Genomic DNA, 17,080 nt, shown 5'->3' with positions numbered 1-17,080 from the left:
TTGACAGTGACCCTAACAACAGACATCGACAGTGACCCCAACATCAGATATTGACAGTGACCCCAACATCAGACATTGACAGTGACCCCAACATCAGACATTGACAGTGACCCCAACATCAGACATCGACAGTGACCCCAACATCAGAGATCGACTGTGACCCCCAACATCAGACATCGACAGGGGCCCCCCAACATCAGACATCGACAGTGACCCCCAACATCAGACATCGACAGTGACCCCAACATCAGACATCGATAGTGACCCCAGCATCAGACATCGACAGTGACCCGAACATCCGACATTGATCCCCAACATCAGACATTCGACAGTGACCCCCAACATCAGACATCGACAGTGACCCCAACATCAGACATTGACCTCCAACATCAGACATCGAAAGTGACCCCCAACATCAGACATCGACAGTGACCCCAACATCAGACATTGACAGTGACCCCAACATCAGACATTGACAGTGACCCCAACATCAGACATCGACAGTGACCCCCAACATCAGACATCGACAGTGACCCCCAATATCAGACATCGACAGTGACCCCAACATCAGACATCGACAGGGGCCCCCAAACATCAGACATCGACCGTGACCCCAACATCAGACATCGACAGGGGCCCCCAAACATCAGACATCGACAGTGACCCAAACATCAGACATCGACAGGGATCCCAACATCAGACATCGACAGTGACCCCAACATCAGACATCGACAGTGACCCCAACATCAGACATCGACAGGGTCCCCAACATCAGACATCGACAGTGACCCCAACATCAGACATCGACTGTGATCCCCAACATCAGACATCGACAAGGGCACCCCCAACATCAGACCTTGACAGTGACCCCAACATCAGACATCGACAGTGACCCCAACATCAGACATTGAAAGTGACCCCAACATCAGACATCGACAGTGACCCCAACATCAGACATCGACAGTGACCCCAACATCAGACATTGATCGTGACCCCAACATCAGACATCGGACATCGACAGTGACCCCAACATCAGAGATCAGACATCGACCCCCAGCATCAAACATCGACTGGGACCCCCTAACATCAGACATTGTCCCCCAACATCAGACATCGACAGCGACCCCAACATCAGACATCGACAGGGGCCCCAACATCAGACATTGACAGTGACCCCAACATCAGACATCGACAGTGACCGCAACATCAGACATTGACAGTGACCCCAATATCAGACATTGAGAGCGACCTCCAACATCAGACATTGACAGTGACCCCAACATCAGACATCGACAGTGACCTCAACATCAGACATAGACAGGGGCCCCAACATCAGACATCGACAGTGACCCCCAACATCAGACATCGACAGTGACCCCCAACATCAGACATCGACCGTGACCCCAGCATCAAACATCGAGAGTGACCCCAACATCAGACATTGACAGTGACCCCAACATCAGACATCGACAGTGTCCCCAACATCAGACATCGACAGTGACCCCAACGTCAGACATCAACAGTGACCCCAACATCAGACATTGACAGTGACCCCAACATCAGACATCGACAGGGATCCCTCAACATCAGACATTGACCCCCAACATCAGACATCGACAGTGACCCCAACATCAGACATCGACAGTGACCCCAATATCAGACATCGACAGTGACCCCAACATCAGACATCGACAGTGACCCCAACATCAGACATCGACAGTGACCCCCAACATCAGACATCAACAGTGACCCCAACATCAGACATCGACAGTGACCCCAACATCAGACATCGACAGGGACCCCAACATCAGACATTGAGAGTGACCCCAACATCAGACATCGACAGTGACCCCAACATCAGACATCGACAGGGGCCCCAACATCAGATATCGACAGTGACCCCCAACATCAGACATCGACAGTGACCCCAATATCAGACATCGACAGTGACCCCAACATCAGAAATCGTCAGTGACCTCAAGATCAGACATCGACAGGGACCCCAACATCAGACATGGACAGTGACCCCAAAATCAGACATTGACCCCCAACATCAGACATCGACAGTGACCCCCAACATCAGACATCGACAGTGACCCCAACATCAGACATTGACACTGACCCTAACATCAGACATTGACCCCCAACATCAGACATCGACAGTGACCCCCAACATCAGACATCGCCAGTGACCCCAACATCAGACATCGACAGTGACCACAACATCAGACATCGACAGTGACCCCAACATCAGACATTGACACTGAACCCAACATCAGACATTGACCCCCAACATCAGACATCGACAGTGACCCCAACATCAGACATCGACAGTGGCCGCAACATCAGACATTGACAGTGACCCCAACATCAGACATCCACAGTGACCCCAACATCAGACATTGACAGTGACCCCAACATCAGACATTGAGAGCGACCTCCAACATCAGACATCGACTGTGACCGCAACATCAGACATTGACAGTGACCCTAACAACAGACATCGACAGTGACCCCAACATCAGATATTGACAGTGACCCCAACATCAGACATTGACAGTGACCCCAACATCAGATATTGACAGTGACCCCAACATCAGACATCGACAGTGACCCCAACATCAGAGATCGCCTGTGACCCCCAACATCAGACATCGACAGGGGCCCCCCAACATCAGACATCGACAGTGACCCCCAACATCAGACATCGACAGTGACCCCAACATCAGACATCGATAGTGACCCCAGCATTAGACATCGACAGTGACCCGAACATCCGACATTGACCCCCAACATCAGACATCGACAGTGACCCCCAACATCAGACATCGACAGTGACCCCAACATCAGACATTGACCTCCAACATCAGACATCGAAAGTGACCCCCAACATCAGACATCGACAGTGACCCCAACATCAGACATTGACCGTGACCCCAACATCAGACATTGACAGTGACCCCAACATCAGACATCGACAGTGACCCCCAACATCAGACATCGACAGTGACCCCCAACATCAGACATCGACAGTGACCCCAACATCAGACATCGACAGGGGCCCCCCAACATCAGACATCGACAGTGACCCCAACATCAGACATCGACAGGGGCCCCCAAACATCAGACATCGACAGTGACCCAAACATCAGACATCGACAGGGACCCCAACATCAGACATCGACAGTGACCCCCACATCAGACATCGACAGTGACCCCAACATCAGACATCGACAGGTTCCCCAACATCAGACATCGACAGTGACCCCAACATCAGACATCGACTGTGACCCCAACATCAGACATCGACAAGGGCCCCCCCAACATCAGACATTGACAGTGACCCCAACATCAGACATCGACAGTGACCCCAACATCAGACATTGAAAGTGACCCCAACATCAGACATCGACAGTGACCCCAACATCCGACATCGACAGTGACCCCAACATCAGACATTGATCGTGACCCCAACATCAGAGATCAGACATCGACCCCCAGCATCAAACATCGACTGGGACCCCCTAACATCAGACATTGTCCCCCAACATCAGACATCGACAGTGACCCCAACATCAGACATCGAACAGGGGCCCCAACATCAGACATTGACAGTGACCCCAACATCAGACATCGACAGTGACCCCAACATCAGACATCGACAGGGGCCCCAACATCAGATATCGACAGTGACCCCAAAATCAGACATCGACAGTGACCCCAATATCAGACATCGACAGTGACCCCAACATCAGAAATCGTCAGTGACCTCAAGATCAGATATCGACAGGGACTCCAACATCAGACATGGACAGTGACCCCAACATCAGACATTGACCCCCAACATCAGACATCGACAGTGACCCCCAACATCAGACATCGACAGTGACCCCAACATCAGACATTGACAGTGACCCTAACATCAGACATTGACCCCCAATATCAGACATCGACAGTGACCCCAACATCAGAAATCGTCAGTGACCTCAAGATCAGACATCGACAGGGACCCCAACATCAGACATGGACAGTGACCCCAACATCAGACATTGACCCCCAACATCAGACATCGACAGTGAACCCCAACATCAGACATCGACAGTGACCCCAACATCAGACATTGACAGTGACCCTAACATCAGACATTGACCCCCAACATCAGACATCGACAGTGACCCCCAACATCAGACATCGCCAGTGACCCCAACATCAGACATCGACAGTGACCCCAACATCAGACATCGACAGTGACCCCAACATCAGACATTGACAGTGACCCCAACATCAGACATTGACCCGCAACATCAGACATCGACAGTGACCCCAACATCAGACATCGACAGGGGCCGCAACATCAGACATTGACAGTGACCCCAACATCAGACATCCACAGTGACCCCAACATCAGACATTGACAGTGACCCCAACATCAGACATTGAGAGCGACCTCCAACATCAGACATCGACAGTGACCGCAACATCAGACATTGACAGTGACCAGAACAACAGACATCGACAGTGACCCCAACATCAGATATTGACAGTGACCCCAACATCAGACATTGACAGTGACCCCAACATCAGACATTGACAGTGACCCCAACATCAGACATCGACAGTGACCCCAACATCAGAGATCGACTGTGACCCCCAACATCAGACATCGACAGGGGCCCCCCAACATCAGACATCGATAGTGACCCCCAACATCAGACATCGACAGTGAACCCAACATCAGACATCGATAGTGACCCCAGCATCAGACATCGACAGTGACCCGAACATCCGACATTGACCCCCAACATCAGACATCGACAGTGACCCCCAACATCAGACATCGACAGTGACCCCAACATCAGACATTGACCTCCAACATCAGACATCGAAAGTGACCCCCAACATCAGACATCGACAGTGACCCCAACTTCAGACATTGACAGTGACCCTAACATCAGACATTGACCCCCAATATCAGACATCGACAGTGACCCCAACATCAGAAATCGTCAGTGACCTCAAGATCAGACATCGACAGGGACCCCAACATCAGACATGGACAGTGACCCCAACATCAGACATTGACCCCCAACATCAGACATCGACAGTGACCCCCAACATCAGACATCGACAGTGACCCCAACATCAGACATTGACAGTGACCCTAACATCAGACATTGACCCCCAACATCAGACATCGACAGTGACCCCCAACATCAGACATCGCCAGTGACCCCAACATCAGACATCGACAGTGACCCCAACATCAGACATCGACAGTGACCCCAACATCAGACATTGACAGTGACCCCAACGTCAGACATTGACCCCCAACATCAGACATCGACAGTGACCCCAACATCAGACCTCGACAGGGGCCGCAACATCAGACATTGACAGTGACCCCAACATCAGACATCCACAGTGACCCCAACATCAGACATTGACAGTGACCCCAACATCAGACATTGAGAGCGACCTCCAACATCAGACATCGACAGTGACCGCAACATCAGACATTGACAGTGACCCTAACAACAGACATCGACAGTAACCCCAACATCAGATATTGACAGTGACCCCAACATCAGACATTGACAGTGACCCCAACATCAGACATTGACAGTGACCCCAACATCAGACATCGACAGTGACCCCAACATCAGAGATCGACTGTGACCCCCAACATATGACATCGACAGGGGCCCCCCAACATCAGACATCGATAGTGACCCCCAACATCAGACATCGACAGTGACCCCAACATCAGACATCGATAGTGACCCCAGCATCAGACATCGACAGTGACCCGAACATCCGACATTGACCCCCAACATCAGACATCGACAGTGACTCCCAACATCAGACATCGACAGTGACCCCAACATCAGACATTGACCTCCAACATCAGACATCGAAAGTGACCCCCAACATCAGACATCGACAGTGACCCCAACATCAGACATTGACAGTGACCCCAACATCAGACATTGACAGTGACCCCAACATCAGACATCGACAGTGACCCCCAACAGCAGACATCGATAGTGACCCCCAACATCAGACATCGACAGTGACCCCAACATCAGACATCGACAGGGGCCCACCAACATCAGACATCGACAGTGACCCCAACATCAGACATCGACAGGGGCCCCCAAACATCAGACATCGACAGTGACCCAAACATCAGACATCGACAGGGACCCCAACATCAGACATCGACAGTGACCCCAACATCAGACATCGACAGTGACCCCAACATCAGACATCGACAGGGACCCCAACATCAGACATCGACAGTGACCCCAACATCAGACATCGACTGTGATCCCCAACATCAGACATCGACAAGGGCCCCCCAACATCAGACATTGACAGTGACCCCAACATCAGACATCGACAGTGACCCCAACATCAGACATTGAAAGTGACCCCAACATCAGACATCGACAGTGACCCCAACATCAGACATCGACAGTGACCCCAACATCAGACATTGATCGTGACCCCAACATCAGACATCGGACATCGACAGTGACCACAACATCAGAGATCAGACATCGACCCCCAGCATCAAACATCGACTGGGACCCCCTAACTTCAGACATTGTCCCCCAACATCAGACATCGACACCCAACATCAGACATCGACAGTGACCTCAACATCAGACATTGACAGTGACCCCAACATCAGACATTGAAAGTGACCCCAACATCAGACATTGACAGTCACCCCAACATCAGACATTGACAGTGACCCCATCATCAGACATTGACAGTGACCCCAACATCAGACATCGACAGTGACCCCAACATCAGACATCGACAGTGACCCCCAACATCAGACATCGAACAGCCGCCCCATCATCAGACATTGACCGTGACCCCAACATCAGACATCGACAGTGACCCCAACATCAGACATTGACAGTGACCCCAACATCAGAAATTGTCAGTGACCCCAACATCAGACATCGACAGTGACCCCAACATCTGACATCGACAGGGGCCCCAACATCAGACATCGACAGTGACCCCCAACATCAGACATCGACAGTGACCCCAACATCAGACATCGACAGTGACCCCCAACATCAGACATCGACAGTGACCCCAACATCAGACATCGATAGTGACCCCAGCATCAGACATCGACAGTGACCCGAACATCCGACATTGACCCCCAACATCAGACATCGACAGTGACTCCCAACATCAGACATCGACAGTGACCCCAACATCAGACATTGACCTCCAACATCAGACATCGAAAGTGACCCCCAACATCAGACATCGACAGTGACCCCAACATCAGACATTGACAGTGACCCCAACATCAGACATTGACAGTGACCCCAACATCAGACATCGACAGTGACCCCCAACAGCAGACATCGATAGTGACCCCCAACATCAGACATCGACAGTGACCCCAACATCAGACATCGACAGGGGCCCACCAACATCAGACATCGACAGTGACCCCAACATCAGACATCGACAGGGGCCCCCAAACATCAGACATCGACAGTGACCCAAACATCAGACATCGACAGGGACCCCAACATCAGACATCGACAGTGACCCCAACATCAGACATCGACAGTGACCCCAACATCAGACATCGACAGGGACCCCAACATCAGACATCGACAGTGACCCCAACATCAGACATCGACTGTGATCCCCAACATCAGACATCGACAAGGGCCCCCCAACATCAGACATTGACAGTGACCCCAACATCAGACATCGACAGTGACCCCAACATCAGACATTGAAAGTGACCCCAACATCAGACATCGACAGTGACCCCAACATCAGACATCGACAGTGACCCCAACATCAGACATTGATCGTGACCCCAACATCAGACATCGGACATCGACAGTGACCACAACATCAGAGATCAGACATCGACCCCCAGCATCAAACATCGACTGGGACCCCCTAACTTCAGACATTGTCCCCCAACATCAGACATCGACACCCAACATCAGACATCGACAGTGACCTCAACATCAGACATTGACAGTGACCCCAACATCAGACATTGAAAGTGACCCCAACATCAGACATTGACAGTCACCCCAACATCAGACATTGACAGTGACCCCATCATCAGACATTGACAGTGACCCCAACATCAGACATCGACAGTGACCCCAACATCAGACATCGACAGTGACCCCCAACATCAGACATCGAACAGCCGCCCCATCATCAGACATTGACCGTGACCCCAACATCAGACATCGACAGTGACCCCAACATCAGACATTGACAGTGACCCCAACATCAGAAATTGTCAGTGACCCCAACATCAGACATCGACAGTGACCCCAACATCTGACATCGACAGGGGCCCCAACATCAGACATCGACAGTGACCCCCAACATCAGACATCGACAGTGACCCCAACATCAGACATCGACAGTGACCCCTACATCAGACATCGACAGGGACCCCAACATCAGACATGGACAGTGACCCCAACATCAGACATCGACAGTGACCCCAACATCAGACATCGACAGTGATCCCAACATCAGACATTGACAGTGATCCCAACATCAGACATCCACAGTGACCCCAACATCAGACATTGACAGTGACCCCAACATCAGACATCGACAGTGACCCCAACATCAGACATTGACAGTGACCCCAACATCAGACATCGGACATCGACAGTGACCCCAACATCAGACATCAGACATCGACCCCCAACATCACACATCGACAGGGACCCCCAACATCAGACATTGACCCCAACATCAGACATCGACAGTGACCCCAACATCAGACATCGAACATGGGCCCCAACATCAGACATTGACAGTGACCCCAACATCAGACATCCACAGTGACCCCAACATCAGACATTGACAGTGACCCCAACATCAGACATTGAGAGTGACCTCCAACTTCAGACATCGACATTTACCCTAACATCAGACATTGACAGTGACCCCAACATCAGTCATTGACAGTGACCCCAACATCAGACATTGACCCCCAACATCAGACATTGACACCCAACATCAGACATCGACAGTGACCTCAACATCAGACATTGACAGTGACCCCAACACCAGACATTGAAAGTGACCCCAACATCAGACTTTGACAGTGACCCCAACATCAGACATTGACAGGGGCCCCCAACATCAGACATCGACAGTCACCCCAACATCAGACATTGACAGTGACCCCAACATCAGACATTGACAGTGACCCCAACATCAGACATCGACAGTGACCCCAACATCAGACATCGACAGTGACCCCAACATCAGACATTGACAGTGACCCCATCAGACATTGACAGTGACCCCAACATCAGACATCGACAGTGACCCCAACATCAGATATTGACAGTGACCACAACATCAGACATTGACAGTGACCCCAACATCAGACATTGACAGTGACCCCAACATCAGACATCGACAGGGGCCCCCAACATCAGACATCGACAGTGACCCCAATATCAGACATCGACAGTGACCCCCAACATCAGACATCAACAGTGACCCCAACATCAGACATCGATAGTGACCCCAACATCAGACATCGACAGTGACCCCAACATCAGACATCGACAGGGACCCCAACATCAGAAATTGACAGTGACCCCAACATCAGACATCGACAGGGGCCCCAACATCAGACATCGACAGTGACTCCCAACATCAGACATCAACAGTGACCCCAACATCAGAAATCGACAGTGACCCCAACATCAGACATCGAAAGTGACCCCAACATCAGACATCGACAGTGACCCCCAACATCAGACATTGACAGGGGCCTCCCCAACATCAGACATCGACAGTGACCCCAACATCAGACATCGACAGTGACCCCAACATCAGATATTGACAGTGACCCCAACATCAGACATCGACAGTGACCCCAACATCAGACATCGACAGTGACCCCAACATCAGACATTGACAGTGACCCCAACATCAGACATCGGACATCGAAAGTGACCCCAACATCAGACATCAGACATCGACCCCCAACATCACACATCGACAGGGACCCCCCAACATCAGACATTGACCCCCAACATCAGACATCGACAGTGACCCAGACATCGACAGTGACCCCAACATCAGACATCGAACACGCGCCCCAACATCAGACATTGACCGTGACCCCAACATCAGACATCGACAGTGACCCCAACATCAGATATTGATAGTGACCACAACATCAGAAATTGTCAGTGACCCCAACATCAGACATCGACAGTGACCCCAACATCTGACATCGACAGGGGCGCCAACATCAGACATCGACAGTGACCCCCAACATCAGACATCGACAGTGACCCCAACATCAGACATCGACAGTGACCCCTACATCAGACATCGACAGGGACCCCAACATCAGACATGGAGAGTGACCCCAACATCAGACATCGACAGTGACCCCAACATCAGACATCGACAGTGATCCCAACATCAGACATCGAAAGTCACCGCAATATCAGACATTGACCCCGAACATCACACATCGGCAGGAACCCCCCAACACCTGACATTGACCCCCAACAACAGACGTCGACAGTGACCCCAACATCAGACATTGACAGTGACCCCAACATCAGACATCGACAGTGACCCCAACATCAGACATTGACCCCCAACATCAGACATCGACAGTGACCTCAACATCAGACATTGACAGTGACCCCAACATCAGACATTGACAGTGACACCAACATCAGACATCGACAGGGACCCCAACATCAGACATGGACAGTGACCCCAACATCAGACATCGACAGTGACCCCAACATCAGACATCGACAGTGATCCCAACATCAGACATTGACAGTGATCCCAACATCAGATATTGACAGTGACCACAACATCAGACATTGACAGTGACCACAACATCAGACATCGACAGTGACCCCAACATCAGACATTGACAGTGACCCCAACATCAGACATCGGACATCGACAGTGACCCCAACATCAGACATCAGACATCGACCCCCAACATCACACATCGACAGGGACCCCCCAACATCAGACATTGACCCCAACATCAGACATCGACAGTGACCCCAACATCAGACATCGAACATGGGCCCCAACATCAGACATTGACAGTGACCCCAACATCAGACATCCACAGTGACCCCAACATCAGACATTGACAGTGACCCCAACATCAGACATTGAGAGTGACCTCCAACTTCAGACATCGACATTGACCCCAACATCAGACATTGACAGTGACCCCAACATCAGTCATTGACAGTGACCCCAACATCAGACATTGACCCCCAACATCAGACATTGACACCCAACATCAGACATCGACAGTGACCTCAACATCAGACATTGACAGTGACCCCAACATCAGACATTGAAAGTGACCCCAACATCAGACTTTGACAGTGACCCCAACATCAGACATTGACAGGGGCCCCCAACATCAGACATCGACAGTCACCCCAACATCAGACATTGACAGTGAACCCAACATCAGACATTGACAGTGACCCCAACATCAGACATCGACAGTGACCCCAACATCAGACATCGACAGTGACCCCAACATCAGACATTGACAGTGACCCCATCAGACATTGACAGTGACCCCAACATCAGATATCGACAGTGACCCCAACATCAGATATTGACAGTGACCACAACATCAGACATTGACAGTGACCCCAACATCAGACATCGACAGGGGCCCCCAACATCAGACATCGACAGTGACCCCAACATCAGACATCGACAGTGACCCCCAACATCAGACATCAACAGTGACCCCAACATCAGACATCGATAGTGACCCCAACATCAGACATCGACAGTGACCCCAACATCAGACATCGACAGGGACCCCAACATCAGAAATTGACAGTGACCCCAACATCAGACATCGACAGGGGCCCCAACATCAGACATCGAAAGTGACTCCCAACATCAGACATCGACAGTGACCCCAACATCAGAAATCGACAGTGACCCCAACATCAGACATCGAAAGTGACCCCAACATCAGACATCGACAGTGACCCCCAACATCAGACATTGACAGGGGCCTCCCCAACATCAGACATCGACAGTGACCCCAACATCAGACATCGACAGTGACCCCAACATCAGATATTGACAGTGACCCCAACATCAGACATCGACAGTGACCCCAACATCAGACATCGACAGTGACCCCAACATCAGACATTGACAGTGACCCCAACATCAGACATCGGACATCGAAAGTGACCCCAACATCAGACATCAGACATCGACCCCCAACATCACACATCGACAGGGACCCCCCAACATCAGACATTGACCCCCAACATCAGACATCGACAGTGACCCAGACATCGACAGTGACCCCAACATCAGACATCGAACACGCGCCCCATCATCAGACATTGACCGTGACCCCAACATCAGACATCGACAGTGACCCCAACATCAGATATTGACAGTGACCCCAACATCAGAAATTGTCAGTGACCCCAACATCAGACATCGACAGTGACCCCAACATCTGACATCGACAGGGGCGCCAACATCAGACATCGACAGTGACCCCCAACATCAGACATCGACAGTGACCCCAACATCAGACATCGACAGTGACCCCTACATCAGACATCGACAGGGACCCCAACATCAGACATGGAGAGTGACCCCAACATCAGACATCGACAGTGACCCCAACATCAGACATCGACAGTGATCCCAACATCAGACATTGAGAGTGACCTCCAACTTCAGACATCGACATTGACCCCAACATCAGACATTGAGAGTGACCTCCAACTTCAGACATCGACATTGACCCCAACATCAGACATTGACAGTGACCCCAACATCAGTCATTGACAGTGACCCCAACATCAGACATTGACCCCCAACATCAGACATTGACACCCAACATCAGACATCGACAGTGACCTCAACATCAGACATTGACAGTGACCCCAACATCAGACATTGAAAGTGACCCCAACATCAGACTTTGACAGTGACCCCAACATCAGACATTGACAGGGGCCCCCAACATCAGAGATCGACAGTCACCCCAACATCAGACATCAGACATCGACCCCCAACATCACACATCGACAGGGACCCCCCAACATCAGACATTGACCCCAACATCAGACATCGACAGTGACCCAAACATCAGACATCGAACATGGGCCCCAACATCAGACATTGACAGTGACCCCAACATCAGACATCCACAGTGACCCCAACATCAGACATTGACAGTGACCCCAACATCAGACATTGAGAGTGACCTCCAACTTCAGACATCGACATTGACCCCAACATCAGACATTGACAGTGACCCCAACATCAGTCATTGACAGTGACCCCAACATCAGACATTGACCCCCAACATCAGACATTGACACCCAACATCAGACATCGACTGTGACCTCAACATCAGAGATTGACAGTGACCCCAACATCAGACATTGAAAGTGACCCCAACATCAGACTTTGACAGTGACCCCAACATCAGACATTGACAGGGGCCCCCAACATCAGACATCGACAGTCACCCCAACATCAGACATTGACAGTGACCCCAACATCAGACATTGACAGTGACCCCAACATCAGACATCGACAGTGACCCCAACATCAGACATCGACAGTGACCCCAACATCAGACATTGACAGTGACCCCATCAGACATTGACAGTGACCCCAACATCAGACATCGACAGTGACCCCAACATCAGATATTGACAGTGACCACAACATCAGACATTGACAGTGACCCCAACATCAGACATTGACAGTGACCCCAACATCAGACATCGACAGGGGCCCCCAACATCAGACATCGACAGTGACCCCAACATCAGACATCGACAGTGACCCCCAACATCAGACATCAACAGTGACCCCAACATCAGACATCGATAGTGACCCCAACATCAGACATCGACAGTGACCCCAACATCAGACATCGACAGGGACCCCAACATCAGAAATTGACAGTGACCCCAACATCAGACATCGACAGGGGCCCCAACATCAGACATCGAAAGTGACTCCCAACATCAGACATCGACAGTGACCCCAACATCAGAAATCGACAGTGACCCCAACATCAGACATCGAAAGTGACCCCAACATCAGACATCGACAGTGACCCCCAACATCAGACATTGACAGGGGCCTCCCCAACATCAGACATCGACAGTGACCCCAACATCAGACATGGACAGTGACCCCAACATCAGATATTGACAGTGACCCCAACATCAGACATCGACAGTGACCCCAACATCAGACATCGACAGTGACCCCAACATCAGACATTGACAGTGACCCCAACATCAGACATCGGACATCGAAAGTGACCCCAACATCAGACATCAGACATCGACCCCCAACATCACACATCGACAGGGACCCCCCAACATCAGACATTGACCCCCAACATCAGACATCGACAGTGACCCAGACATCGACAGTGACCCAACATCAGACATCGAACACGCGCCCCATCATCAGACATTGACCGTGACCCCAACATCAGACATCGACAGTGACCCCAACATCAGATATTGACAGTGACCCCAACATCAGAAATTGTCAGTGACCCCAACATCAGACATCGACAGTGACCCCAACATCTGACATCGACAGGGGCGCCAACATCAGACATCGACAGTGACCCCCAACATCAGACATCGACAGTGACCCCAACATCAGACATCGACAGTGACCCCTACATCAGACATCGACAGGGACCCCAACATCAGACATGGAGAGTGACCCCAACATCAGACATCGACAGTGACCCCAACATCAGACATCGACAGTGATCCCAACATCAGACATCGACAGTCACCCCAATATCAGACATTGACCCCGAACATCACACATCGGCAGGAACCCCCCAACATCTGACATTGAGCCCCAACAACAGACATCGACAGTGACCCCAACATCAGACATTGACAGTGACCCCAACATCAGACATCGACAGTGACCCCAACATCAGACATTGACCCCCAACATCAGACATCGACAGTGACCTCAACATCAGACATTGACAGTGACCCCAACATCAGACATTGACAGTGACACCAACATCAGACATTGACAGGGGCCCCCAACATCAGACATCGACAGTCACCCCAACATCAGACATTGACAGTGACCCCAACATCAGACATTGAGAGTGACCCCAACATCAGACATCTACAGTGACCCCAACAACAGACATCGACAGTGACCCCAACATCAGACATTTACATTGACCCCAACATCAGACATTGACAGTGACCCCAACATCAGACTTCGACAGTCACCCCAACATCAGACATTGACAGTGACGCCAACATCAGACATTGAGAGTGACCCCAACATCAGACATCGACAGTGACCCCAACATCAGACATTTACAGTGACCCCAACATCAGACATTGACAGTGACCCCAACATCAGACATCGACAGTGACCCAACATCAGATATTGACAGTGACCCCAACATCAGACATGGACAGTGACCCCAACATCAGACATTGACAGTGACCCCAACATCAGACATCGAGAGGGGCCCCCAACATCAGACATCGACAGTGACCCCAACATCAGACATCGACAGTGACCCCAACATCAGACATCGACAGTGACCCCAACATCAGACATCGACAGGGACCCCGCAACATCAGACATTGAGAGTGACCCCAACATCAGACATCGACAGTGACCCCAACATCAGACATCGACAGTGACCCCAACATCAGACATCGACAGTGACCCCAACATCAGACATCGACAGGGGCAGGGGCCCGCAACATCAGACATCGACAGTCACCCCAACATCAGACATTGACAGTGACCCCAACATCAGACACTGACAGTGACCACAACATCAGACATCGACAGTGACCCAAACATCAGACATCGACAGTGACCCCAACATCAGACATTGACAGTGAACCCAACATCAGACATTGACAGTGACCCCAAAATCAGACATCGACAGTGACCCCAACATCAGACTTTGACAGTGACCCCAACATCAGACATTGACAGTGAACCCAACATCAGACATTGACAGTGACCCCAAAATCAGACATCGACAGTGACCCCAACATCAGACATGGACAGGGACCCCTCAACATCAGACATTGACAGTGACCCCAACATCAAACATCGACAGTGACCCCAACATCAGACATCGACAGTGACCCCAACATCAGACATCGACAGTGACCCCAACATCAGACATTAACAGTTACCACATTATCAGACATCGACAGTGAACCCAACATCAGACATTGACAGTGACCCCAACATCAGACATTGACAGTGACCCCAACATCAGACATTGACAGTGACCACAACATCAGACATCGACAGTGACCCCAACATCAGACATTGACAGTGACCCCAGCAACAGACATTGACCCCCAACATCAGACATCGACAGTGACCCCCAACAACAGACATCGACAGTGACCCCAACATCAGACATTGACAGTGACGCCAACATCAGACATTGACAGTGACCCCAACATCAGACATCGACAGTGACCCCCAACATCAGACATCGACAGGGGCCCCCCAACATCAGACATCGACAGTGACCCCAACATCATACATCGACAGGGGCCCCCAAACATCAGACATCGACAGTGACCCCTACATCAGACATCGACAGGGACCCCAACATCAGACATCGACAGTGACCCCAACATCAGACATCGACAGTGACCCCAACATCAGACATCGACAGGGGCCCCCCCAACATCAGACATCGACAGTGACCCCAACATCAGACATCGACAGTGACACCAACATCAGACATTGACAGTGACCCCAACATCAGACATCGACAGTGACCCCAACATCAGACATCGACAGTGACCGCAACATCAGACATCGACAATGACCCCAACATCAGACATCGGACATCGACAGTGACCCCAACATCAGAGATCAGACATCGAACCCCAAAATCACACATCGACAGGGAACCCCCCAACTTCAGACATTGACCCCCAACATCAGACATCGACAGTGACCGCAACATCAGACATCGACAGGG

Source organism: Pristiophorus japonicus, chromosome 11 (assembly GCF_044704955.1).
Source record: "Pristiophorus japonicus isolate sPriJap1 chromosome 11, sPriJap1.hap1, whole genome shotgun sequence".
NCBI lineage: Eukaryota > Metazoa > Chordata > Chondrichthyes > Pristiophoridae > Pristiophorus > Pristiophorus japonicus.
The sequence above is the reverse complement of the archived record's forward strand: the minus strand, read 5'-3'. Positions refer to the sequence as shown.